We start from the raw sequence: 27,664 nt of genomic DNA on the forward strand, positions 1-27,664 counted from the left end.
CAACCTTTTCTTTAATGCTTAAATACCCTTGTGAAAATTTTCCTATAAAATGACCATGAACTAGAACAGAATTCAGCAATCCACAACTAATAATTCAATCCTTTCCTGTTGTTCATATTTGTAAATTTAGTTTTGTTGGAATACACCATGTTCATTTGTTAATTCTCAGTAACTGTTTTTATGAGACAGAGTTGCCTCCTTGAGGCAGAGCTCAGTTTACTTGTAAAGACTGAAGTATTTGGCCCTTAAAAAAAAAAAAAAAAAGTTTGCTACTTTTTTTAAATTTAAGTTTTTTTCAGTGTCTCAAGATTCATTGTTTATGCACCACACCCAGTGCTCCATGCAATATGTGCCCTCCTTAATACCCATCACCAGGCTCACCCATCCCCCACACCCCTCTCCTCCAAAACCCTCAGTTTGTTTCTCAGAGTCCACAGTCTCTCATGGTTTGTTTCATCCTCAGATTTCCCCCAACTCACTTCTACTCTCCATCTCCCAATGTCCTCCATGTTACTCCTCATGCTCCACAAGTAAGTGAAACCATATGATAATTGACTCTCTCTGCTTGACTTATTTCACTCAGCATAATCTCTGACTTTTAAACTAAAATATACTCAGTAGTAATCTTTGTAAAAGAGCCATTTAATTTTAACATAGCTACTTAGGAGCTGGAACAACTTAAAGAATTCACTTAACTTCTCTGAGCCTCTGTGCCCTCATCTGGAAAATAGGGATTGATTTGAGGACTTGCTTATTTATTTTAAGTAAACTGCTGGGGAAACTAGTTCTCTGATCTCATTCTTGATCTAACACTCTGATCTCATTTCTAATGAATTAGCTTGGATAATAGAGCCTGATAGAATTAGTGCATCTGAACAAATGGCAAGCAATATTTTAGATTAGGCAGAAACTTATCTAAAGACTTTTATAAGCTTCTTGAATTTGATCATTAATTTACAAATATTCCATGAACATGAAACACTTCAGAGAGTGGAAATGTTCTCTCTTGTCAGCATATCATTTCTAGTGGCATTTATACTAATAATCACTACCATTTGGGGTCTTAGAATATCTGGGGCATGATATTGAGTGTTTCACAAATATTATGGTATTTAATCCTCAGGATGACCCTATGAGGTAGGTATTTTTATTTGATTTCAGATAAGGACCCTGGGGCTTGGGGAAAAATGAGTGCTTTGTTCAAAATGACTCAACCAAGAAGTGGGAAAACAAGAATTTGAAACCAGATCTATCCTGAAAGGTAAGCTTTTAGCTAACACTCTATTGTGCTTCCTGATACTGTCTCTGGAGCCTAGTCTTTCTTGCCTTTCCATTATTGGTATCTTCACTGTTGCTACTTCATTTTGCCTTATAATTCTGGATAAGATCAGGGCATAGTCTAAAAAAATAGATGATCTTGTAGGTTTCGCAGGAAGGAAAAAAAGAATTTCATTTTTTTCCACAGAACTTATGCTAAACAGATTAGTCTTAAAGCATACCTTGAAAACCCTTTGTAATTAGTGGCTAATTTAGATGAAATGCAGTAAAACACTGTGATAATGCTAAAAGACATCAACGTGAGGCAGGAATCCATCAGAATCCTAGAGGAGAACGTAGGCAGTAGCCTCTTCGACATTGGCCACAGCAAATTCTTTTAAGATATGTCTCCAAAGACAAAGGAAACGAAAGTGAAAACAAACTTTTAGGACTTCATCAAGATCAAAAGCTTCTGCATAGCAAAGGAAACAGTCAACAAAACAAAGAAGCAGCCCACAGAACCGGAGAAGACATTCACAAATGATAGTACAGACAAAGGGCTGATATCCAAGGTCTATAAACAACTCCTCAAACTCAACACACACAAAACAGATAATCACATAAAAAAAAAAAATGGGCAGAAGACATGAACAGACACTTCTCCAAAGAAGACATAAAAATGGTTAACAGGCACATGAAAAAAATGTTCATCATCATTAGCCATCAGGGAGATTCAAATCAAAACCAAATTGAGATACCATCTTACACTAGCCAGAATGGCCAAAATTAACAAGACAGTAAACAACATGTATTGGAGAGGATGTGGAGAAAGGGGAACACTATTGGTGGGAATGCAAGTTGGTGCAGCCACTTTGGAATAGTGTGGTGATTCCTTTAAAAATGAAAAATAGAGCTACCTTATGACCCTACAATTACACTACTGGGTATTTACTCCAAAGATACAGATGTATTGAAAAGAAGGGCCATTTGTACCTCAATGTTCATAGCAGCAATGTCCACAATTGCCAAACTGTGGAAAGAGTGAAGATGCCCTTCAACAGATGAATGGTTAAAGAAGATATGGTCCATATATACAATGGAATATTATGCCTTCATCAGAAAGGATGAATACTCAATTTTTGAATCAGTATGTTTGTGACTGGAGGAGGGTATGCTGTGTGAAATAAGTCAAGCAGAGAGAGTCAATTATCATATGGTTTCATTTACTAGTGAAGCATAAGAAATAACTAGGAGGACTGGAGAAGGTAGATAGGAGAAGGAAAGGGAAATTTAATTGGGGGAAATTGGAGGGGGAGACAAACCATGAGAGATTGTGCATTCTGAGAAACAAACTGAGGGTTTTGGAGGGGAGGGAGGTGGGAGGTTGGGTGAACCTGGTGGTGGGTATTGTGGAGGGCATGCATTGCATGAAGCACTGGGTGTGGTACATAAACAATGAATTCTGGAACCCTGAAAAGACATTTAAAAAAAAATATATATATATATGTTTATATATATATATATATTTTTTTTTTTTTAAATGCACCCACCGAGGACTAAAATTCACATGACTGGTGGTTGACTCTTAGAACTCCCAAACTTCCAGTCAGGTAGCTGTAAAGACTCATCTAGTCATTTCATTAGCTTTGCTGTAAGAGGCCTCTGCATTTTATCGATTTGAAATTTCATCCCTATCTATATTGTCTTGGTAGAGTTTTACTATGCTGTGGAAAACAATACCTCATGCATCTGACTAATGTTTAGTATCATCAGTTCAATTGCTCAGACAAGTATGTGAGACCCAAACTGTGCTACAGTTTGACAATTTAGACTAAGGAGGCATGGATATTTTGGTGACAGACCTATATTATTGCATTCAAAGTATTATGAGTCATGGCGGGTGGAACTGTTGGAATCTCTGTGGGCTCCTTCCCAATGGGAACATAGGGAGGTAACATTTCCTCATGTGTCTCAAGTTTTCTTTTCTGTGGGAATTTCTGTCAACTGATATTAACATCTATAGGTTTAGTGCAGCTTTTTCCTAAAGGAATATGAATATAGTAGGAGGCTTTAAATATTTCTAGTTAAGTACTGAATGGTCTGAATTCTGTCCCCTTCAAATTCATATGTTGAAGGCCTAACCCCTGATGTATTCATATTTGTAGATAGGGCCAGAAAAGAGGTAATTAAGATTAGTTGAAGTCATAAAGCTGGAGCCTTAATCAGATAAGTCTAGTGTCCTTATAAGAAGAGGAAGAGAAAACAGAGCTCTCTCTTTCTGTATACCAAAGAGGAAAGTTCAAGGTGATTGTCCACAAGCCAGGAAGAGAGCTCTCACCAGAAACCAGATATGCTTGTACCTTGAACACGCAGACATGTGAGAAAATAGATTTGAGCCATCTAGATTATGGCAACCTGAGCTGAGTAACATAGCACCTGTGGTAGACAAGAAGACAAGACAATTATTTATTCCCACTACCATTTAGACAGAATTTTTTTCAATACAGAGCAATTTAATTGCTGTATAAGGGATACTGTTAAATTATTCCTTTTCATAAGATAAATATTCTGTTATAAGTTTTAAGAACTTCTCTTTGCACCACTCTTATAACTGGCGGTAAGAATGACCCTGTGGAAAGTATTTTGATATCTGATTTCTCAATATAGACATGTTTGATTACTAAAGACTTGATATTTCAAAGAGCCTAAATATCCAAATGGATACCATATGTATAACATCCCATAATTCTGCTTTAAAAAAAAAAAGATTTTATTTATTTATTTATTTGAGATAGAGGCAGGGAGAGAGAAGGAGAGAATATGCATGAGTAGAAGGAGTGGTAGAGGGGGAGAGAGAGGGAGAGAATCTCCAGCAGACTTTAAGCTGAGTGCTGAGCCTGGCAGAACCCCAAGATTGTGATCTGTGCTGAAACCAAGAGTCAGACACTTAACTGACTGAGCCACCCAGGTGTCTCTAATTCTGCTTGTTAATGAAAAGTAACATTGTTTTAGATTTGTGTTAAAATTTCCTTTTCTTCTTTTTTTGATTTTTTTTTTTTTTAGTATATATTTTCAAAGGAAAAATCTATTGCTAGGAGAAGTACTTGGAACATAATTTGAGAACCCTTTTTAAACTGGGGATTGCCATTCCAAAATCTGTTCCCATTGCTGACCAGTATTCTGGTCAAATTTTCCAGTATTCTAATAGATTTATTATACCTACTCTGGGTTTTCTTAGTGGAATGGACTATTAGTATGAAGCAGTTAAATTTGTCAGCATATTGTGATCATTACTGTTTCTTTTGAAAGATTGTAGTTAATATTTGAGGAACCAGGCAGAGTAACCTTAGCAACCAAAATAGCACTAGACTCAAAATAGCACTAGTTACTCATTGGTGAATGTGATCAGAGGACATGGAATTTGGTGACTTCAGGAGTGCAGAAATTGGAGTTGGGTTTTAGTTTCAGGTTAGTTTCCACTTTGTAAGCTCCTGGTGGAGATTTTTAGGTCCATATAACATAAAGACTTGCTTGTGCAACTCAGGGTCATTGAGTTTGGTCCTGGCAGGCTGTTCCCTTTGGACTTGAATGGAGTGAAATTGAAGTGTTGAATTCATTGTTTACATATATATTTCCTCTCAAACTTTTGTGGTCTCTATGTTTAAGGAAAATAGAGATCTCTTTGTTTAAGGAAAATAGCTTATATTTTAAATATTTTTATGTGTTGTATAAACACAGCTTATTTTTATCTTTCACATATTTGGCACTATCTCCAAGTATTGTATGTCAGCCATCATAAATGAAATGGGAAAATGTTAAGATATTTTTATGATGTATTATAAAAATCTTTAAATTTTTAAATTATCTTTAAAGATTTAAATTTAAATTAAATTAAAACTTTAAATTATCTTTAATACATCTGAAAGAATATACAGATAATTGATGTTCATGAGGAACAACAGCAGAACACTCTAAAAGCTAGATGATCAAGAAAGAGTATGTTATGCTTCAGGATCTTCACATCTTAAACTTGGTTGTCCTTTGCATTCATCATGGTCTACCTCCTTTGGATGCTCCACTCATAATCAGAAGTAAAGGCTTTCTCTCTCTGTGGGATGCAACACATTTAATGCTTCTCCAACTTCTTTATTACTATTCCCTCTGCTAGGAATACCAACCCAACTTGCTTCATCTCATCTGCCATATTTCATTTGGCCAATTCCCATTTGCCCTTTTAAACACATCCTCAGTATCAATGCAGCCTTTTCTGACCCTTTCATGCAGAATTAATTGTCTTGCCACACCACCAAATACATCTTTCATTATGAATTATTTACTTTTCCATCTCTTCCATTAGTGCAAGTATTCTTCAAAGGGAAGGACTGTGTTCTATTCACCCCGTATTTCATCCTGTATGCTTTGTGCTGAGCCTGGCATTAGTAAGCAGTGCAGACATATTTGGTCCCTAGATTTAAAGTCCTAGATTTGCTAATTCTGCATTCTAACTTTGAAAGTTTATGAAACACACACACACACACACACACACACACACACACACACACACACATTATATATATGGTGGTGTTGTTTTAGGGAGAATAATTGAATTAAAAAAACCTTAGTTCTTGACTATATTATATTATAATTTGTTAAAAACAATAAAATAAGAAGAATATTAACTTCTCCCTAATCAAATGATTCTTGTTTTGGCCAAAAAAACTTGAAGGGAAGTAACACATGTCCTTTCTTGGTGAAGACCTTTAAGAGCTGCTGCATGATTATCCATGTGCCATTTCGTCTGTAATGGAAAGTGTGATTGCCAGATAATAGAGATCAGCCTGGATCTCTTATTAAAAATTGTTAGAACAGAGCCCAAATGGACATGTAATCAGAGTGAGAAATAAACCTTTGTTGTTTTAGGCTGCTGAGATTTAGGGTTTATTACCACAGCCTAACCTAGCTTATTCTGACTGATATGATTCAATAATCACTTGTGAAAGACATTATCATAAATGAGAACTGCAAAAGCTATTATCCAAAGAAGAGACTACTGACAAGAACATTTATCAATCCAGATATTTTCCATTTTTAATCTATTGAAATATTATTTTAAAAACATGTAATATTCTGTCTGTACTATAGAGATTGTTTAGATCAATATTCCACTAAGGAGAGACTATACTTTGCCAAATCTTTGTCAGCCATAAAACCCTTACTTGAATACTTACTGTACTATAAGGAACAGTATGTGTCATAGTAGAGAACTCAGCTTTAGAAAGTCTTTCTTATTTTATGTATCCCATTAGCCTATGTACTGACTACATAGTATCACTATATAGGATACAATTTCTGTTTCTCTAGGTTTATGTTTCTACAAATGCATTTCTCTTTTTTCACTTGGAAAGTCATTTATTTTACTGTGGATTCATTTGTTAATTTATTCAATAACCATTATTTGGTGCTGGATACAAATGTTTGTGTGTGTGTTTGTACTTGTAGATGTGCACTAGTTGATAGGTACTGAGATGACATTGTCCCTACTCTGAAGGACTTTGTAGTATAGTGTAATATATAATCACAGTGGCCTTCAAACATTGAAATCAACAAAATACAGTGGTAGGGCAACATTTTTCAGTCAAATAATAGTCATTTGGACACTAACTGGTTACATCTTCAAGCCCGTATAATTCAACTGGAAAAGAACAATTCTTCAAAAAGATTGTGTTATTTTGCTCAGTAACTATAAAGGGTAGTTGTGAGGACAGGGATGGATCACAGTACTTGAGAAATCTCTTAGAATAAGGAACACAGTTTTTAGAGGAGTAAGTAATACTTAATAACCCTTAAAAAGGAGTTTTTCTAATAAGTAGCCCAGATCAAGAACTACTTCCTTTGATGAAGTCAAAAGCATCAACATGAATCACCCCTTAACCTTTCTTACAGCATTTAGCATTTGGCTTCTGCTCTCATTGATCAGCTATAACTTCTGTTTCAGGGATCTTTAAGAGACCTAAATGCAAACCATAATATTACTTTCTGTATTACAGCATTATGATTCTGTTGGCCCTGAGGTATGTCTTGAAATTCCCCTAGCTTCTCTCTTTCAATTTATTCCTCATTATATCATTCATGCAAAGTTTTCCAAAACACTATCTTTTGCTTTTTCTATTTTCCCTACTTGTTCTTTCACCTGGTAATGCATCCACTCACAGGACGTTACCTTTTACCATCACATAAATGATTCTTAAATCAATATCTATAATAATGACTTCTTCCCTAGGTTTTATTCCCATGTTTGCAATTAGCTAGTACATGTCTCCTTTTACACATTATTTATAACTTTTAAAATTAAACATTTCAAAGGTGAAATCCTTGTTGTTACATCATCTCATAAAACAACCAAGTCCTTCAGGCTACAAATGTTCAAGTAATTTCCTCATGGTTGAGACCACGATATATGTTATTAGACACACATACTTTTAAATGTCAACTTTATTCTAAAAACTAGGAGACTTTGAATAGTTTACTAATATTGATAAGCATCCATTTTCTCATTTGTAAACAGAGATAACAAAGGCAGCTACTTTACCAAGATTCTGTTCTTTTTAAGATTTTGTTTATTTATTTGAGAGAGAGAATGAGAGAGAGTGAGCATAAGAGGGGGAAGGTCAGAGGGAGAAGCAGAGCCCCCACTGAGCAGGGAGCCTGATTAGGGACTGGGTCCAGGAACTCCAGGATCATGACCCAAGCTGTAGGCAGTGGCTCAACTAACTGAGCCACCCAGGCTCCCCTTTACCAGGATTCTTGTGTAAAACAGTCTATCCATGTGGGATACATTCTGTACAGTTGGACACAGGATAATTGCTAAACAATGGTAGTTTATTTTATTAATATGTAATATTAATCTTCATGTTCAAAATAAGGAGCCAGGCCCTGTTACTTCTCCATTAACACCATTCTTACCTTATATTTTTTTACTTTTCATTCCTACTTAACCACTTTCATTTCCATTCTTATTACTCCTTTCGCTTATATATTGTTGAGGAGTGGACATTTGATTTAGGCTTTGGTACATAGGTAGAGACCAGCAGAAAAGCTGACAGAAGGACACCTTTGGTAAGAAAAAACATTGAGGCAAAAAAAAAAAAAAAAAGATTGTCTCCAATGACAAGCAAAGACTTAAGTTTCTGTGGGCATGGAGTCAATGTAGAGAAAGTGTGTGGCAGCAGAGTTTGAAATGATTTGTTGTGTGAAGAGCATCATGTGCTTTCATAGAACTACTTCAGTAAGCATGAGGGAAAGGAAAGATGTTTCAGTTAAGAAGGGAAATTATGCTGAGTGAAATAAGTCAAGCAGAGAGAGTCAATTATCCTATGGTTTTACTTTGTGGAGCATAAGGCATAACATGGAAGACATTGGGAGAGGGAGAGGAGAAGGGATTTGGGGGGAAATTGGAGGGTGAGATGAACCATGAGAGACTGTGGACTCTGAGAAACAAACTGAGGGTTTTGTACGGGAGTGGGGTGGGGAGTTGGGTGAGCCTGGTGGTGGGTATTAAGGAGGGCATGTATTGCATGGAGCACTGGGTGTGGTGCATAAACAGTGAATCTTGGAACACTGAAAAAAAAAATTAAATTAAGAAAAAAAAAGAAGGGACATTCCCAAATTTATGCTTCAGAGGTGTGAATCTGACATCATAAAATCACCATTGGAATGGACAGGCAATAGGGATAAGGGCACGAGTTAGGTGAGAAATAATATTTTGGCAGTCAAGAAGGGAAATCTCATAAAGCAATGCAGCAATTCAGAAAGAGCCTGTCTGTGCTTCAGAGGTTGGACTTTAAACCCCAAGGGAAGAAAGAAGGAAAGAAGAAAGGAAGGAAGGAAGGAGCTATTAAATTGAGAGAAGCTGGATTATAGAAAAGTTATCAAAAAATTATCAAAAGCAGAAATCCTGATATGGAAGAACAATGGCAGGAGTCCTACTATGGGAATGGAATTACCATGTGAGCAAACAGACTGAGGATAAAATAGGACCTCAAACAGAGTTATGTTCATGAAACTGCCAATATATGCAGAATTTCCTTACCCGCATATATGTATGTGACGTTTTACTCAGGACAGTGCCCATAGCATTTATCACACTCATAATACTTATATGAATCAAACTACTTATAATGACTAAGATCACGTTATTCTTTTTTTTTTTAGATTTTATTTATTTATTTGACACAGAGAAAGAGAAATAATAAGTAGGCAGAGAGACAGGCAAAGAGAGAGAGGAGGAAGCACGTTCCCCACTGAGCAGAGAGCCTGAGGCGGAACTTGATCCCAGGACCCTGAGATTATAACCTGAGCTGAAGGCAGAGGCTTAACCCACTGAGCCACCCAGGCATCCCGAGATCACTTTATTCTGACAAAGCCTTCTATCTCTGGTGCTTGGCCTATATAAGTGTTCTTTCTTTTTTTTTTTTTTTTTTTTAAAGATTTTTATTTATTTATTTGACAGAGAGAAATCACAAGTAGGTGGAGAGGCAGGCAGAGAGAGAGAGGGAAGCAGGCTCCCTGCTGAGCAGAGAGCCCAATGCGGGCTCGATCCCAGGACCCTGAGATCATGACCTGAGCCGAAGGCAGCGGCTTAACCCACTGAGCCACCCAGGCGCCCCCTATATAAGTGTTCTAATAAACATGTGTTGATTGAATGAATTGATGAATAAATAAAGCATCTCTTGATGCTTCCTTGAGGGGAGACACTGGAACAGACTGTACACTTTTGTTGTGTACAATGTTGTATATTATGAATAAGCAGTTCTGAGATGATCGCTAGGACATCTGGTGGGGAACCACTGACCCAGTGTTGTAGTGTTTCTACTTCAGAAATAAATGGACTGGCACAAGTAGCTCTACTATGTTCCATTATTGCGAGTAGCCTAGGGAAAGTATGGCCTCCTAGTGACTAAAGTAAACAAAACTATATTTCAATCCAAGGCTCTTTCCTACCCAGTTGTTCTTCCCTCCCATCTCCTTTCCTAAGGATCAAACCTGTCAGAGTCTGAAGACTCTGCCTGCTCATTCTTGCTTTCTCTCTCTTTATCATTCATAGCTATTAGCCCTAGTAAACCCAGAAGGGCCATAGCTGAAAGCTGCCATTCAACTGTTCTCCTTAAGGTAGATTCTTTGAAGGGAGCAAGGGAACATATCCACGGCTTCTGTAGTTTTGTATCTTGGAAACATCACAAATGCATTTTGAAATAAGAAATTTTCACTATGTTTCTGCTGGGTGGAAACCAGAATTTCAGTATTGCCTATGTGAATAGCAGTCACATAGTGGTTATTTGGATCAAAACTGCTTGTAGAACTGTAATATTTGTGTAAAGCAGATTGGGGAGAAAATCCAAAAGTTGTCTGTTTCTTATGGGATAGAGTTTTTTGAGGGGACAGTGAATAGGAATGTCTACCTCACAAATGTCTGAGCACATGGTTATTTGCTTTCTGCCAGATTCCAAAAAGTCTTAAGTGACACAAAAAATAATATCTCAATTTAACGAGGGCTTTAATCTTTAAAGAGGGCTAGCAAATCATTTAAGGACTGGTTGAGATTACCTAGTCTGTGATTGTGGGGACTACTCTCTGCCTCAGATCCTCTTTGGTAACATTCTGAACACAAAAATTTAAAGTGAATTTTAAACCTATTATCATGGACATTACACTATCCATTACCATAAGGGAAATATTGCAACAAGAATTCCATTAATTGTGTTTTTCTTCATGAGTCTGTAAAAGGTATGTAGTTCATGACCTGTAAGTGCATCATCTTCACAGGTTTTGTATTTCCAGGAAATATCAGTCATACTTTGGTGGCCATAGACATTATTTTCTTCTCTTACCTTTTATATAGTAGACAAACCATATTTCACCTAGAACTGAATTATTGTCTCAAATAACAAAAATAGGTACGTGAGCATATGAAACCGGTTTAGCTGATTCTGAGGAAGGTGGGGGTTATAGAGAGGTGCCATCTGCTCAGAGGGTTGTTTACATTTAAACAATTGCTTCATGAAATGGTTTTTCTTTAAACAAAGCAGACCCTGTGGGTCTGAATTGAACCTTGGATGAAATAATGCATTCAATGGAATATCAATTTCATTTGGTCATTGACACAAAAGGAGTATTGGTATAGGCTGTCTCTCAATCTTGCCCAAGAATCGAAGCGGTCACTTGAGAAAAACGGGTATTAAAATGCCAGTACTAATCACTTGGCCTTTTTCCTCCACTGAAGATGATGGGAATTTTTGTTTGTTTGTTTGTTTTTCTCCATTGAAACAGAAGACTACTCCTCTTTTAAGTAAATTCTGGTCAGGACCTGCTTACTAAGTGGAGAAACGTATGTAAGACAATCTAATCTGTCAAAACCTTAAACAGGACAATTTAACCATTTTTTTTTTCTCATTGCAGCATATAAATCCTGGTAATTTCACAACCTGTATATAGTGGATTAGGAATTCCTACATATTTATCTCAGTTTAACACACTCACTTATTTGCCTCTTATCTCTTAGCAGTTTCAAGTATCTTACTTAAGGAACACTACTGTCAACTTTTTCTTGTCCTCTATAACCACATGTTTAGATTACAATTTTTTGAAGGGATGTTAACGATAAGAGCTTTAAAGAAACCTGTTTTTTATTAAAGACAAACAGCATTTCCAGTTTTATTTTTACTGTACTTTCATGATATTAAGTTCTTTTAGTAAGAGTATGTGAAAAGTGGCTTGTTTCATTCTGTAAGAAGTCTGGAGTGTTCCAGATGTTTGTGTTATTACATAGTCAGGATTTCTGATAAATGTTGTCAATAGCTTTTTCTTATTTGTAGAGATAAAGAAGCAATATACACTATGTATTTTTTTAAATTTAACAAATATATATGTATGTATATCTATCTATCTATATATATATTTGGATAGGGATTGAAATCATTTAAAGACAGCAACATAAAAATCTTAATTGAAATAATGCCTCCTTTTCCTCCATGAATTTATTAACTTCATCATACATCATTGAGGAAAGAATATGAATAAAATTGAAAATCACAATATTTGTTATAATGACAACTGTATCTAGCGCTTATTTACCAGGCATTGTTGTAAGGATTTTGGTGTGTAAGCTCCTTTAATCTTCATGACAACCCTATGAGATAGGTTTCATCACCTTCTTGTTGTGTAATTTGGTAAGATTCCAAATTCTCTAACTCTCATTTCCCTAAATTTTCTGAGTCTTCTTTCCTTAGCCATAAATAAGAACAGTAACATAAATATCATGTGATTGTTATAAAGATTAAGTGATTAATGTAGTGTGACCTCATATTAGAGTATCTACAATGTAAATATTGAGAGTCATAATTACTTTAATTAATATTTAGAATACCAATCCAAAGCTTTTCAGTGTTCCAAAGATTCCTCATTTAATTTGACTCTTTAGGTACATTTTAATGACTTCTTACATTCTTTATTATAAAGCCATAATATTAGACCCAGTCCTGGATGGATGTTATAAAATGAGATAATGGAGTTGCAAAGGTGAGTTAATCTTGGCTAGCCCTGTGTTATGGGTTAAACTGGGTCCTCCTTAAAATTTATATGTTGAAGTCCTGATTTTATTTCAGAATTTGACATTATTTGGAAATAAGGTTGTTGTAGATACAATTAGATAAGATAAGGTCATTAAGGTAGACACTAATCTGATTGGTGTCTTTATAAAAAAGGGAAATTTGGACACAGGGAGAATCCCATGCAAAGAGACAGAGGGGGGAGATGGCCATCTCCATCTTCTGAAGAAGCCTGGAGCAGACCCTTACCTCACAGCCCTTCAAATGAACTGAAATTGTTTATACCCTGATTTTGGAGTTCTAGCTTCCAGAACCATGAGACAATAAACTTCTATTGTTTATGTCACTTGAGATTGTTATGATGGCCCTACCAATCTAATATAACTCCAGTCACAATCTACTTTTTCTTCATGTGATGAAGATACCTTCTGGGTCCTTTCCTTCAGATAAGGCTGGCTCTATCTCAGCTCTACCCATGGACATATGACTCTAGACTGGCCTATTATGGAAGCCTTAGTTATTGTCTATAATAGAGATTGACACATAACCCAAATGAGAATTAAATCTAAGATTTTTGTGGTGACACTATGAGAAAGAATTCATAATGTACTGTTATAGTTCACAGGTCAGCAAGTTTTGTTTTATTTTGTTTTGATTTTTTATTATAAAGAGTCACATAATAGATATTTAAGGGTTTTTGATTCATATGGTCTCTATTGGAACTATTCACTGTCTTTGTAGTGCAAAAGAAGCCATAGCCAATACATTAACCAATAAGTTTGGCTGTGTCCCAATAAACTTTATTTATAAAAACAAGTGTCAGATCAGATTTGGCCCATGGCTGTAGTTTTCTGACCTCTGTTACAGATAATAAAATATTAGTCTGAATCATCTTGGTGTTACTAGAATAGGATAATGTCTTAAAACAAGGTCAGAACAGGGAAAAGTAGAGCTGAGAGATAAAGATTTCTAAAGATATTATGCCAGAATGAAGCAAAAATGTGAACATGTGGTTTTAAGACCCAAATAATTTTCTCTTATATTTAAACCTTCTGAGCTAGAGTTCTAATATATTAAATAAAACTTCCCATACAGTGCAAATACAAAGGTAGAACTCAATAATAATTTCTCTTTCCTGGGGGGGCAACTGTAACTAGTAGACACTTAAGAAAGTACTCTTTTTTAAAAGTAATAGTATATTCAGGAGTAAAATATTACAGATAAGCAGAGTCAATGAAACAAAGCTGAAATGGTGATGCATCTTCATACTTCCCACTCTCTCTCTTCTCAATTGCTGAAACTGTTTTTCTAAACACCTTCCACCTTGACTATAACTGGTTTTATTTACTTCATAAAGAGGAGATATCTAAAGAAATTAATTTCCTTAATGTTGTACTCTCAACTTTTCTTTTGCTCACTGTATGGTTCAAAGAAAGAATTTATCATTGTCCTATTCTTTGTGGTTACAGTGTTCTCAAAGATGAAGCAGAATCTGCCTAAAGATTTTAACATTGATCTTTGCATAAGAGAATAAGGGAGTGGAGATCCCCAAAACATGTTTACCTTATCTGAGAAGGATCAATGTTAGGGACTAATTGGAAAATACTTTTAATACATTTTTTAAGTTTTGAAAATATTGGAGCTTTTATTTAATTCCATTTATTTCATCCTTACAGAATTTTGATTGGAATAACAAGATAGTCTTTCAGAAGAATCTTTTCAGGTTGACCTATTGACTGAACACTGTATATTAATTCATTTATGTAGTCATTCTTGTATGAATATTAAAAATTATGAAGTTTTCATTAAATGTACTGTATTTCTGAGAGATTCTGAGTTTGAATTTAGGCTCTGAGGCTATATTGTATAGTGTATACTGGTCAACCCATCAGCCTTTGCATTAGTATTTCCAGATCCTATTAAAAAAAAAAAAAGGTCTTGTAGATTTTATCATCTTTGGTATTTAATTATGTAAATAAATAAACAAACAAATAAAAGTCAAACCTTTTTTAATGTATAAGCCTAATTTTAGAGGGGAAAGGGGAGGGGAATAGAAAGAATATAGATCTTATCAATTTTACTCTGAATACAGGCCAAAAATAATTCATGGGGATATATCAGAAAACCACCAGTACTTCAAAGCCCAGAGCACAGTGTATTTGAGAAGCAAGGAAAAGGAAGATCAGATCTGTTTGCTCAATGCCACCGTTTCATATTTTCTGATTTGAGACTACATTACTATCTGAGAAGATTTTCCTACATGAGTAGTCAACTCATCCACTTCTCTTCCTCTAAAATTAGAAGGATCATTTTTTTCCTATGGGAAATCTTTTCTTTTCATAAGATTTTAAAATTGCTAACACAATGGAAATGTTCTTCAGTACATCTTTATCTTCCAAGAGTATCATATTTCATGATTTTATAACCATGATGGAAGAGAACAATATGGAGTTAGTGTTTCAATTTCTTCTGACAGTACAGCTAGCTCTAAAAGCCCAAGCTACTAAAAGGACTGGAATAGAACTTTTTTCATACTGTGAGCCTGGAATCCAAGTACTGGGTATCAACATATTTTCAATTAGGATTTATAAGGTTAAAGACACACACAAGCGAAGTTTATAGGAGTGCATGCTCCTATGTGTGATGTTGAATTTCCGGGCCCAGACACAATGTCTGCATCTCTTTCTTAATCAAAAAAAAAAAAAAAGCAGATTAAAAAACAGAAACCATAAAAATCATGAGTTAGAGAACATTTAATATATGAGTGACTTTAAACCTGTTCATTTTTATTTGTTTTTTGTTTTAAACCAACTCAAATTTTGAAATAAAAGTAAATTAACTTTAAACATTGGCACTGTCATATTAAAAAACAATTACTCAAATATTCCTTGCACAGTACTGAAATAGACTGCTGAAGAAATTTGAACTCTCTGTGATATTTGTACACAAATGATACAGCTACACAGGCAAATGTAAAGAAAATCACTAAAAATGCTAAAGCATTGTCTTAATCAATAGGGATGTATTGTCTTCCTTAATTTTGGGGGCAACTGCTAATCAATTTTTTGATTAGAGAGGGTGGCTACCAAGGAACTATGTTCATTCAAAATTTTCCTTAGAACCTTGGTATTCCTTGAAAAATCTCATGGACCTCTATGACACTACAGAATATAAACTGAAAACTCCTTGTAAAAAGAAGAGCAGGATTTCTAAATATAGGAATGCTTGTGTTGAAATCCATGCTCAACCATATTCTCATTTGTGAGAATTTACGATCTTTGATTTCTTTTTAATCTGCATAGTGAGAAGAACAATTCCACCTTGCAAGGTCAATGGAAGAATTTGAAATGATCTTTATGTGGTACAAATTCATTTTGAGATATTTATTTCTACTTTCTTCTCTGTATTAGTCCCTTCTTTTCTTTCATGCAGGCCCTTTCTTTTTAAGTCTTTGCGTCTGTAATATTTACAGGTAGAAAGCTAAAGCTGTTTGAAATCAATGGTGCTTCTTCCCTTTTGAAAAAAAAAAAAAAAATCCTAAGCGCTCTGAAGATGAAATAAGTCTTGTATCCTGGAGATAGGAAAGGTAACAGTATGTGGACCAGAGAAATGCAGAAGGAGAGATTCCCAGGGGTTGGGAAATGGAAGAGGTTAGTTGGAAATACCCCAGCAGGATATAGCAGTACCCGTACATAGTTCACCAGATCTAAAGACCTGTGCCTTTTCAAAGATTGTGATAACTGTGGTTTGCTAAACCATAAAGAATCATGAGCTATGGAACAAGGGTGTCATAACAGAAACAAAGATGGACAAAAGACCTTTTAAAAAAATATTTATTTATTTTGGGGGGAGTAATGGCAGCGGTATAGAATTTCAAGCAGACTCCCTACCAAGCATGGAGCTGATATGAGGCTTGATTTCAGTACCCATGAGATTACCTGAGCCAAAATCAAGTCAGATGTCCAATCTACTGAGCTACCCAGGTGTCTCAGGACAAAAAACCTTTAAGCAGAAAGAACTACAAGATTTTTTAGCTATGCATAAGAACCTGAAATCTTAGCCCGTCTCATGGTGAAAGGGAATTCCAGTTATAACTGTCTTGGAGATTTTAGTCAGTTACACATGCTAGACTCAGATCATTTTTAAATTGAGTTAGAGAAAAAAAAGAAATACATAATTTCTAGTTTACCTGAATTTATTTTATTTTATGTTTTAAAAATATTTTATTTATTTATTTGACAGAGAGAGATACAAGTAAGCAGAGAGGCAGGCAGAGAGAGAGGGGGAGGCAGAGGCTCCCTGCTGATCAGAGAGCTGAGATTGATGCAGGGCTCAATCCCAGGACTCTGGGATCATGACCTAAGCCAAAGGCAGAGGCTCAACCCACTGAACCACCCAGGTGCTCCTAGTTCACCTGAATTTATAAACAAAAAAATTTTTCAACTACGTACTTAAAACTCCTAGCCTCATGTCAGATTCATAGGTGGTATTAAAAAATGCTCATCAGGGGCGCCTGGGTGGCTCAGTGGGTTAAGCCTCTGCCTTGGAGTCAGGTCATGATCCCAGAGTCCTGGGATTGAGCCCCATAGTGAGCTCTCTGCTCAGCAGCGAGTCTGCTTTCCCCTCTCTCTCTCTCTGCCTGCCTCTCTGCCTACTTGTGATCTCTCTCTGTCAAATAAATAAATAAAATCTTTATAAAAAAAAAAAGCTCATCAATTTAATTCAGGTTATAAAATGCTGATACTAAGACAAAAGTAATTCAATTACAATAACTAAAACATGCCTAGAACACAACTATATTCAATAAATACAGTAAAATTAATAAAGGAGGCAATGGAAACACACTGAATTAAAGTAATCATGGCAAATATTTAAAACTACATATAAAGCCTTCTTTACTTGCATTCTTTACATCCTTATTAATTCATATAGATATAGTAGATATTAATTTATTTTTTGTTTTATTTAATAAATGTTTATTGATTATATACAATGTGCCAAGCACTGTTTGGGGCATTAATAGTCACAACATTGAAAAGAGAAATAAGATGCAGGCTTCTTGGACTCTACATTTCAAGAGAGGAAGGAATTATTGAGGAATTTGTGTTCAGTTGCTCATAGCAGAGGCTTGACTAAATCCACAAGGACTTGTTAATTAGTATAAAAACAATCATGATTTAGGTAGACCAGAGCTCTCTTACATGGTTATTTTATACCATCTGCTTCTCCATTGTAGCATAAGGCTTCCATTCTCAAAGTCACCTCATAGTCACTGAGTGCTGTTGGAGCTCCAGCTATCATGTGCCTATTTTAGGGATGGAAAAGGGGTAGAAAGACAAAAAGGGAGACCCAGTTCTCCCTTGAATAGCTTTCCTGAGAGTCCAACCCCAGATTTTTGCTTACATCTCATTAGCCAGGTCAGGGCCCTATTAGCAGCAAAATGTACTGAGAAATTGAGTCTTCTATTTAAAAGTACTGCTGTGCTGATTAATTAGATAATTGGAAGAAGAAGGAGAGAATAGCTACTGGTTGGCAACTAGCAGTTCTTGACATTATGAGAATGATATTCAACCACAAATGAATGTATAATATGTCATGTAGCCAAAAGTGATGGAAAAAAATGAAGCAATGTCAGAGGATAGAAAGTGATTGGGTTGCCTTTTCAGATGACTTATCACGGAAGACTTCTCTCAAGTTGTGGCATTTAATCAGAATCCTAAAAGAAGTATAGAGATTAACTACAAATTTATTTGCAGGAAGGGTATTCTAGTCAAGGGAATAAACAGATGCAAAATTCATGAGGCAGGAGCTTAGTAGCTAGAACAGGAAGGGGTTATATACAAGATTGTGTGTGTGTATATGTGTGTGTTGTGTTGTCTTTGATAAAGATGGAGGCAAATAGAAACAAGATGAAAAAGCATAAACATTTTACATTTTGTCTTTTCACCCTTAAAATAATAGTAAGAGTTAAAAATTATCAAGTGTTTTTCATGCATCTGGCAGTATATGCTTTTTAATGAATATTCTTACTTAATTCTCACAGTCATTTACATTGGGTATTACAGTTAACCAATATTTTACAGATGAGAAAACCAAAGCACTTAGATTAACTAACTGCCTAAGTTTACATAACCAATATATGACCTAGTAGGTATATACACCCAGGCACTCCATCTTGAAGGTCAATTTTAACCCCCATGCCATACTACCATCCTGGTATTCCATAGGACATATTTGATTTTGAGCACATCCTTGGGTGTCACCAAATACCTTGAGTAGGGCCCTTGGTCATCCTGTAATTATGTTTTTATCTATTTATCCAATTTTTAGGGTGAGTTTCATTCAAAGAACCCAGAACACTCTCTATAGACATAAACATGGAGAGAAAGCATCATATATCTGCCTTTAGTTTATTAAACATGAGAAGTATAAGGAGAGTCATTGGGGTCTGGTGATTTGGAATGAGTGAGAGCAACTGACCAAAGTATCTGTGCCAGCCCCATCCCTTCCAACTCCAATGTAGCTTGTTAATAATGATCATTAACAACCCAAATGTTAACAATTTTCAAGCATCTGCTCAGGTGAGATGAATTGAATCAGGTTGTTGGTCTAATACTTGGTAACTTCATATCCTTAGGTAAGTATTATGGATTGAATTTTTTCCCACAGAAGAGGACATCAGAATGTGAACTTTTTGGAAATAGGGTCTTTAGGTAATTGAGTTAAAATGAGGTTATTAGTGTGGATCTTAATCCAATACGACAGGCGTCTTTATAAAAAGGCGAAATTTGGACAGAGATATGCAGAGAGAGAAAATGATGTGTAGACACACAGAGAGAAGATGGACATGCTATAGTAATGATGCTTCTACAAGCCAGAGGTTGCTAAGAGTTGCTGGCAAATACTGGAAACTAGAGGAGCATAGAGCAGTTCTCTCCCGGAACTCCTGCAGATATTTCGACTTCTAACTCTAGCCATTAGAATTGTAAGACATTGTTTTACGCCACTTAGTTTGTGTTACTTTGTTCTGGCAAAGTATGAAAATAGTATATTAAGTTATTTAACTTCCACCTGTCTTTGTTTCTTTACCAGAGGACTGGAGATTATGAATTTATCTGCACTGTCCCATAAGTAGTTAACTGTTAAAAAATTATTTTGAAAGTGAAGGAAGGAAGTCATGCATACATATATTACTTCCCTCTCCTCCTGGGTGTTGACTTCTTAAAGGGTACACATAAAGAACTTTGTGTAGCAGCAAGTCTTGAAACAGGTCACTTCTCTCTAATCATCTTCTTTTCTTTCCCATAGACTTTCTTACCTTTGCCTTAAATAATGTGTTCCACTGCTGTTGGGTTGATATTCTGAAGAGCAGGAAAAATTATCCTTGATATTTCTTCTTTGCTATTTATGAAAAAAAAATAAAGGTGAATATATAATTGCTGGATTGTGAGTCTACAGACCTTGGTTCTAGTCTTGGATCTGTCCTATCAACTATGTGACCTCAGGAAAGTCCTTCCCTCCTCTAACTTCCCTCCTTGTCCATTGAGAAGCTTGTACTGTCAAATTTCTGAGATTCCCCTTCATCTTGAAAGCTCACTCTACCATTCCTAATTTTTAAGTATGTGATTCTCTGTTTTTTTAGTTAAAATTTTAATCCTTAATGTAAGGCAGACCTTCATGAATTGTAGAAAAGTTAACATTTTTTTCCAATATTTTGTGTACACACGTCCACATGACCACCTTGAGGACTCAGTCCCTGATCGGGTATCTGGCATTTATTCCTAACTCTTGAGAGCCTGCTGCTTGTGCTGTCTTTCATCTATCCACTATCAAAACATCTAGAAAAGATAAAATTGTTTTATCTTTTAGATAGAGAGGCAATAAACACCAGAACTTGAGTGGATCACTCTCTCATTTTGTAAAAGAAAAGTAGAAATCTTTAGAACTGGACCCGGAATTCTCATTTTCTGACTTCTGGTCCTGGGCTTTATTGTTCCTATGCTATTTCTTTCAGGCAGTATTCTCTAATGAGGAATTTATCTCATCCAATTAGACATTTACTACTTTCCAAGTTTTCCAAGTCAGAGCTAGATAGAGATTGAACTAAATTACTGATTACATCTGCTCTAATGTGTAGGGCTTGGAAAGGCTATTTACTCACCACAGTCCTGGTTCCCTACTATGGTAACAGTAAGCCTTTTGATGACATGTTCCAAATTTATTATGTTTCCTAGAGGAGTAAAGAGAAGGATGATAACTTAAAAGAAAATATGGAAGCACATTAGCATATATGTAATCTGTTCATAGCTCTCCTCGATTAAACTAGTCTCAATAACTGCAGCATAAAGTGGGTTTTTATTTAGCATGGCATATGTGCAATGATGGAAACCTAACTTTTCAACCTAAATTTTCTTTTATTTCTTATATGCATCCTTAATTATGGCTATACTGAACTACTTATATTTCTAGAATGTATCATTGTATTATATGCTCCTGTGTCTTAATGATATGGTTCCTTGTGCCTGGTACTTCGTTTCTTGGTTTGTCTACCTAGTAAATTTCCACTCATTCTTAAAGACCTAACCCAAGGGGTGCCTGGGTGGCTCAATGGGTTAGAGCCTATGCCTTCAGCTCAGGTCATGATCCCGGGGTCCTGGGATCAAGCCCCGTATCAGGCTCTCTGCTCAACAGGGAGCCTGCTTCCCTTCCTCTCTCTCTGCCTGCCTCTCTGCCTGATTGGGATATCTGTCAGATAAATAAATAAAATCTTAAAAAAGAAAAAGACCTAACCCAAAAACTTATTATGCCAAGCCTTTTCTGTTGGACTCAAATAGAGGTTACCTCAGTTATTTGTAGCTCCAGGGTACTCAACACTTAGCTCTATTATGATGTGTACCATAATGTATTAAAATAATTTTTATGGACATCTATGTGGCTCTATCAATTAAGTGTCTGACTCTTGATTTAGACTCAGATCATGATCTTAGGATCAGGGGTTTTGTCCAGTGCAGACACTGAGCCCCGTGTTGGACTAGATACTTAGTTTGGAGTCTATTTGGTATTCTTTCTTCTGCTGCTTTCTATTTATTCTAAAATAAATAAATCTTCAAAAAATAATTTTTTGTATCTGAGTCTATCCTTTGAAAATTGTAAATTCACTGAAGGCTAACTTTATGTCTTATTCAGCCTTGTTATTCCTTATTGCTTAGTCTAATACATAGAATAGAGTAAGTTTTCCTCAAATAGATGTTGAATGAATGATGGATGGATGAAGTACAAACAAATCCAGATATACAAAAGGAGATTGCAATTAGGAGAAAACACAATGATGTCTCTTTTCTTCAAATCCAAAGACCACTTTTTCCATCTCCCACCTCTACCAACTAGTTCTAACAATGCCTTACAGATCACAGACTGTTCATAGAACTCCTTTTGGGAGGTTTGGTTTGCATTTACTGATGGAAGCTAAGTCTGAAAAAGATTAATATATAGGTATTGGTACTACTGATTGGATATTGTACTTAGGTAGATTATGATGTTAAGGAAAAATGAATGTCTGTATTGCATGTAATGGTTTAACAATGTTACAGGTTAACTGGATAATAGTTTTTGGGTTAGATTACTCCAGTTCACTGGCAAGCTAAACTGAACCATGTTCAGAATTGAGCTGTTTTTGGAAAGTATTTGTTGCCAGAGATTCCTCTATACTCTTGTGCTTTCTGACACTTGATGATTATCGTAGTTTTTTCTACCCCCCACTCCCGCCCCAGGGTAAAATGATGAAATTAATATAAAAACATTTTTAGGGGATGCATTAGAGAGTGAGTGTAGAAGAGGGGATGATCTATGAGTTGGCTTTATTATGCACTATTTCCTATTTGGAATGTGAAAGAAGGGAAGGGAGGAAAACCATTTATAGACAGGGAGGACCGTGTAAAAATATGAGGTTATTTCCAGTAATTGTACTGTGCCCAGGCCCAAGGCAAGTTCATACAAGTCTTATTTCACCAGAAATGAATTGGGATTCATGTATTATTATGGCTCCTAAGATTTTATAACCACAAAATAAAAAATTTTAAATTACCTGAATTGATCTTGATATATGTTGGCTATGTTGAACTGAATGTATTCATTCACTCAAATGGTAAGAAGAATTTGTTGAGAATTCCACTTTTGTTTGGAATTAGAAATTCATAGATGAAGGAAGAAAGATACCCTTACATTTCTTATAGTTTAACTTGAGAAAACAGTCATATTTACAAAAGCGCAGAATAAGATGGAGCATATTATTAAGAGATAAGAGTGAAAAGCTTTTGGTCAGTAGATGGAGCGTGTGATTTTTCCTCCATGGAGGTTCTAAAGAAGGGTCAGAGGATGTGATATATGTGATGGGCTTTGAAGGATGAATAAGAAAATGCAAGAATGACATTACCAAATTGAGAAAAGTGTGTGCCTTATCATCACATCTGAATATTGTCACCATTTCTGTTCACAGTGGTTATGATTCATTGAATCAAGTTGGAAATAGTTTAAACTTCTCCTCTTGTCACCAGGGCATGCTAAACTCTAATTTCTCAGGGATGGCATAGCTCCCAGGATAAAGAACCCTAACTTTCAAAACAGAAAACAGATGCTTAGAATCCAGGTTACAGAGGCAACATCAGGGTATCATTCCTGGGATAAACTGAGAAAACAGGAAACATCATTTGTTGTTGTTGTTATTATCGCTTCTATTAAGATTTTGTTAGTTTTTATTTAAATTCAAGTTACTTAACATATAGCATAATCTTAGTTTCAGTAGCAAAATTTTGTGATTCATCACATACATACAACACCTGACACTCATCATAGGAAATGCCTTCTTAATATTCTTAGTATTCATCACCCATTTAACCCATTCCCCCACTCACCTTCCATCTAGCAACCCTTACTTTGTTCTCTGTAGTTAAGAGTCTATTTTAGGATTTGCTTGTCTCTCTCCCTTCCTTGTTCATCTGATTCATTCCTTAAATTCCAAGTATGAATGAATGTCATATGGTATTTCTCTTTCTCTGTCTTTCTCTGAAAGACTTATTCTGCTTAGCATAATACTCTCTAGCTCCATCTATGTTATTGCAAATAGGAAGATTTTATTCCTCTTTATGGCTAAGCAATATTCCATGGCATGCATATATGCCCCATCATATGTATTTGCCTATGTATGTATATACATATATGTTTATATATGCCACATCATCTTTTTTTTTTAAGATTTTATTTATTTATTTGTCATAGAGAGAGAAGCGAGAGCAAGCACAGGCAGACAGAGTGGCAGACAGAGGCAGAGGGAGAAGCAGGCTCCCCGCCAAGCAAGGAGCCCGATGTGGGACTCGATCCCAGGACACCGGGATCACAACCTGAGCCAAAGGCAGCCGCTCAACCAACTGAGCCACCCAGGCGTCCCAATGCCACATCATCTTTATCCAGTCATCAATTGATGGATATTTGGATTCTTTCCATAATTTAGCTACTATAGATAATGGTGCTATAAACATCATCAGCGTGCATGTGTCCCTTTGGGTCAATATTTTTGTATTCTTTGGATAAATACCCAGTAGTGCCATTGCTGCATCATGGAGTAGTTCTAGTTTTAACTTTCTGAGGAACTTCCGTACTGTTTTCCAGAGTGGCTTCACCAGTTTGAATTCCAACCAACAGTATAGGAGGGTGCCTCTTTCTCTACATCTTTACCAACAATTGTTGTTTCCTGTGTTGCTAATTTTAGGCATTCTGACCAGTGTGAGGTGATATCTTATTGCAATTTTGATCTGTATTTCCCTAATGATGAGTGGCATTGAGCATCTATCTGTGCATGTGTCTGTTAGTATAAGTATCACATAATCATTTCCAAAAAAGGAAAATTTTAAGAATGAAAGGCAGAGTTATTAATAAACCATGGGGGTGTAGACTGGATCAGACAACTAGGTGTTAGGTGTCTTGTCACTCTAGTATCAAAGAACCAGAATGAAGAGGCAAAAATTTGCAGACCAATGAGAGGAATCTGAACCTAATTTAAGAAGAGGATGAAGACCCTGTCAACCTAAGGATAATTCAACTACATCAGTTAAGATTTAACAGTTATTTCTCATTGTGTTTGAACTAGACACTGAAATCTATGATTGTCCTTTGAAGTTCTGTGCAAATAAACATGTAGAAAAAAAATCTCATTTTGTTTCACTTGAGTATGATTATAGTTTTACCATTTTCATAAGGTGTCAAGATAAAGGCTTCAGCAAAACATTTCAGTGTAAGTGTGTAGAAGGCTATCTTAGTGATACTCATGACTGGGATTACTGAGGGATGTAGTGTGCACTCACATTCATTTCTCTCTCCTTGACCTTTCAGGGTTGTGGACAAGTATAAGAAGCATGCATATAAGAGAAGCCAGTGAAACCTATTAACTTGTAAAACCTGTAACAAACATTTTTTTCCAGTAACAATGACTACCAAAAATGCACACGTGAGAGTAGCAATCTTAAGCTTTTCTAAACATTCCCGTTATCTGGGAACTATAGTCATCCCGGGGACTAGCAACAGAAAAGTTTCATTAGAATATGGAGCAACAGAACCTCTACCTCTTTGGTAGAATTGTTTATTTTACAACTTGTTTCTAAAGTTGTTGACATTATCTTCTAAAAACGAACATAATCTTATTTACTCCCCAGCAAAATATGTTTACATATAGGCATACATAGATTTGTATATGGATTTGAATATGGATATAGATATTACTATATAGGTAGATTCAAAGATAGATGACCAGATATATCTCTAGCAGAAATATGGGTTTACTAAAATATGAATGAAAATGTTTATGGCAGCTTTATTTGTAGTAACGTCAAAATGAAAACAACCCAAAGAAACAATTGTATACACATTAAATAAAATACTATACAGAAGGGATAATGAACAAAGTATTTTGCTACATGCAGTAGTAGGGAAGAATATCACAAGCATAATGTTGAATGAGTAAGTCAGGCACAGAGGAGTGCTTGCACACTATATTATTCCAGTTATCTTTAGTTTAAAATTAGTAAGAAAAAACTGATATGTTAAAAGTCATAGGATACCTGGGGTTTTATTTCTTGATTTATATGGTGCTTTTATGTCTACACTTCAAAAATTCATTAATCTGTATCTTTAGACAATTCTATTTATCTGCTGCATTTCGAGAAAAATTTATTAAAGTTTTTTTAAAAAATAAAAACAAATGTAAGTATATCTTCTTTTCATTTTTATAAAAAACATTTCTGGGGGCACCTGGGTGGCTCGGTGGGTTGAAGCCTCTGCCTTCGGCTCGGGTCGTGGTCCCAGGGTCCTGGGATCAAGCCCCGCATCGGGCTCTCTGCTCCGCAAGGAACCTGCTTTCTCCCCTCTCTCTGCCTGCTTCTCTGCCTACTTGTGATTTCTCTATGTCAAATAAATAAAATATATTTTTTTTAATTTCTGTATATATATCCATATGGAATGACATTCATCAAGTATTCTCTGTTGTAGATCCTAGGATTTTGAGTGGTTTTTTTTGTGTGTGTCTGTGTATGCTTTTTCTTTGCACGTTTCTGTACTGACTATTGTTTTCAAGACAAACATATCATTTTACTAAAATTTTATTTACACAAAAGATCAACAAGAATAGTGCTTTATGTATATTCCATAGATGAAAAAAGAAGTTCTAGATTGAAAAAACTGTATTACTTATTTCAAGTTGTGAACTCCATGAAGTAAGGAAACATTATTAATCTTTTTTTTTTTTAAACTCATTGCTAGAATCATAGTGTTGTCTAACAGTGTCTTCTGTACAGGAGGCATCCAAGTAATATTTATTGAAGGACAAAACAAATGTCCCATCCTACAAATTTTTTTTATAGCTTGAAAGCTCTTTTATTATTATTATTATATTCAATTAGCCAAAATATAGTACAATTTTAAAGTCATTAGCAGTGACTCCTGGTGTCACCCTTGTTTGATAACAAGAAGACAGATACATAAAAATTCCTTATTTATTCCAAAGCCCAACTTAACTATTTCAAAAGGTGATTTCCATTTTTTTTTCTTTTTACAAACCTTTATAAAAACCAAATAAATGCCGACTTCACAGAAAAAGTGGAGAACTGGAGTTCAGGAAACCATTAAGCAGCAGGCTAGCATTGCAAGTCCCTCTTGGGATCCAAATTGGATCATCTGTAGAATAGGGAATGAAAAGAGAATGCCATTTGTTGAGATAATTGCTATGTGATTTTATATCTGCATGTCATTGCTCATAAATTATTTATAGCCTACTGAAGTTTTCTTTTCAAGATTTTTATTTATTCATTTGAGAGAGAGACAGACGGACAGACAAAGTATGAACAGGAGGAGGGGCAAAGATAGAGAGATATATAGAGAGAGACAAGCAGACTCCCCACTAAGTGAGGAGCCTAGTGCAGGGCTTGATCATAGGACCCTGTGACCATAAATCAAGCTGAAGTCATATGCTTAACTGACTGAGCTACTCAGGTACCCACCACTAAAGTTTTTTGTTTTTGTTTTTTGCAGGTACACAGTGAAGGCTTTTTTGCTCCTATGTCAAAGGGAAGAAATTACCTTATGTATTAACTCTCATGTATGATGGTGGATTACTTTTGGAAACAAAAGTCCAGTTTTACCTATGAAGAATCAGACAGCTCTATGAAAAAATGGTGTTTGAGAAACATGATGTCTTTTATGAAAATGTTCATCTATATGTAAAATATATATAAAGTAAAATTACTTTGAGTTTCTCCTTA

General features: G+C 35.5%; 1 long non-coding RNA gene across 2 annotated transcripts; it reads left to right on the forward strand.

Moving 5' to 3' along the window:
- The first annotated feature begins 385 nt into the window (after window positions 1-385).
- On the forward strand, window positions 386-27,664 carry LOC309863466. Of its 2 annotated transcripts, none has more exons than XR_014311059.1 (3): window positions 386-530; window positions 1,162-1,261; window positions 27,435-27,664. It is a non-coding gene; the product is annotated as an uncharacterized lncRNA (long non-coding RNA). The 2 variants fall into 2 exon arrangements; XR_014311060.1 differs by having other exon boundaries at window positions 441-530; window positions 1,142-1,261.

Source organism: Mustela nivalis, assembly GCF_964662115.1.
Source record: "Mustela nivalis genome assembly, chromosome: 4".
In the NCBI taxonomy this organism is placed as follows: domain Eukaryota; kingdom Metazoa; phylum Chordata; class Mammalia; order Carnivora; family Mustelidae; genus Mustela; species Mustela nivalis.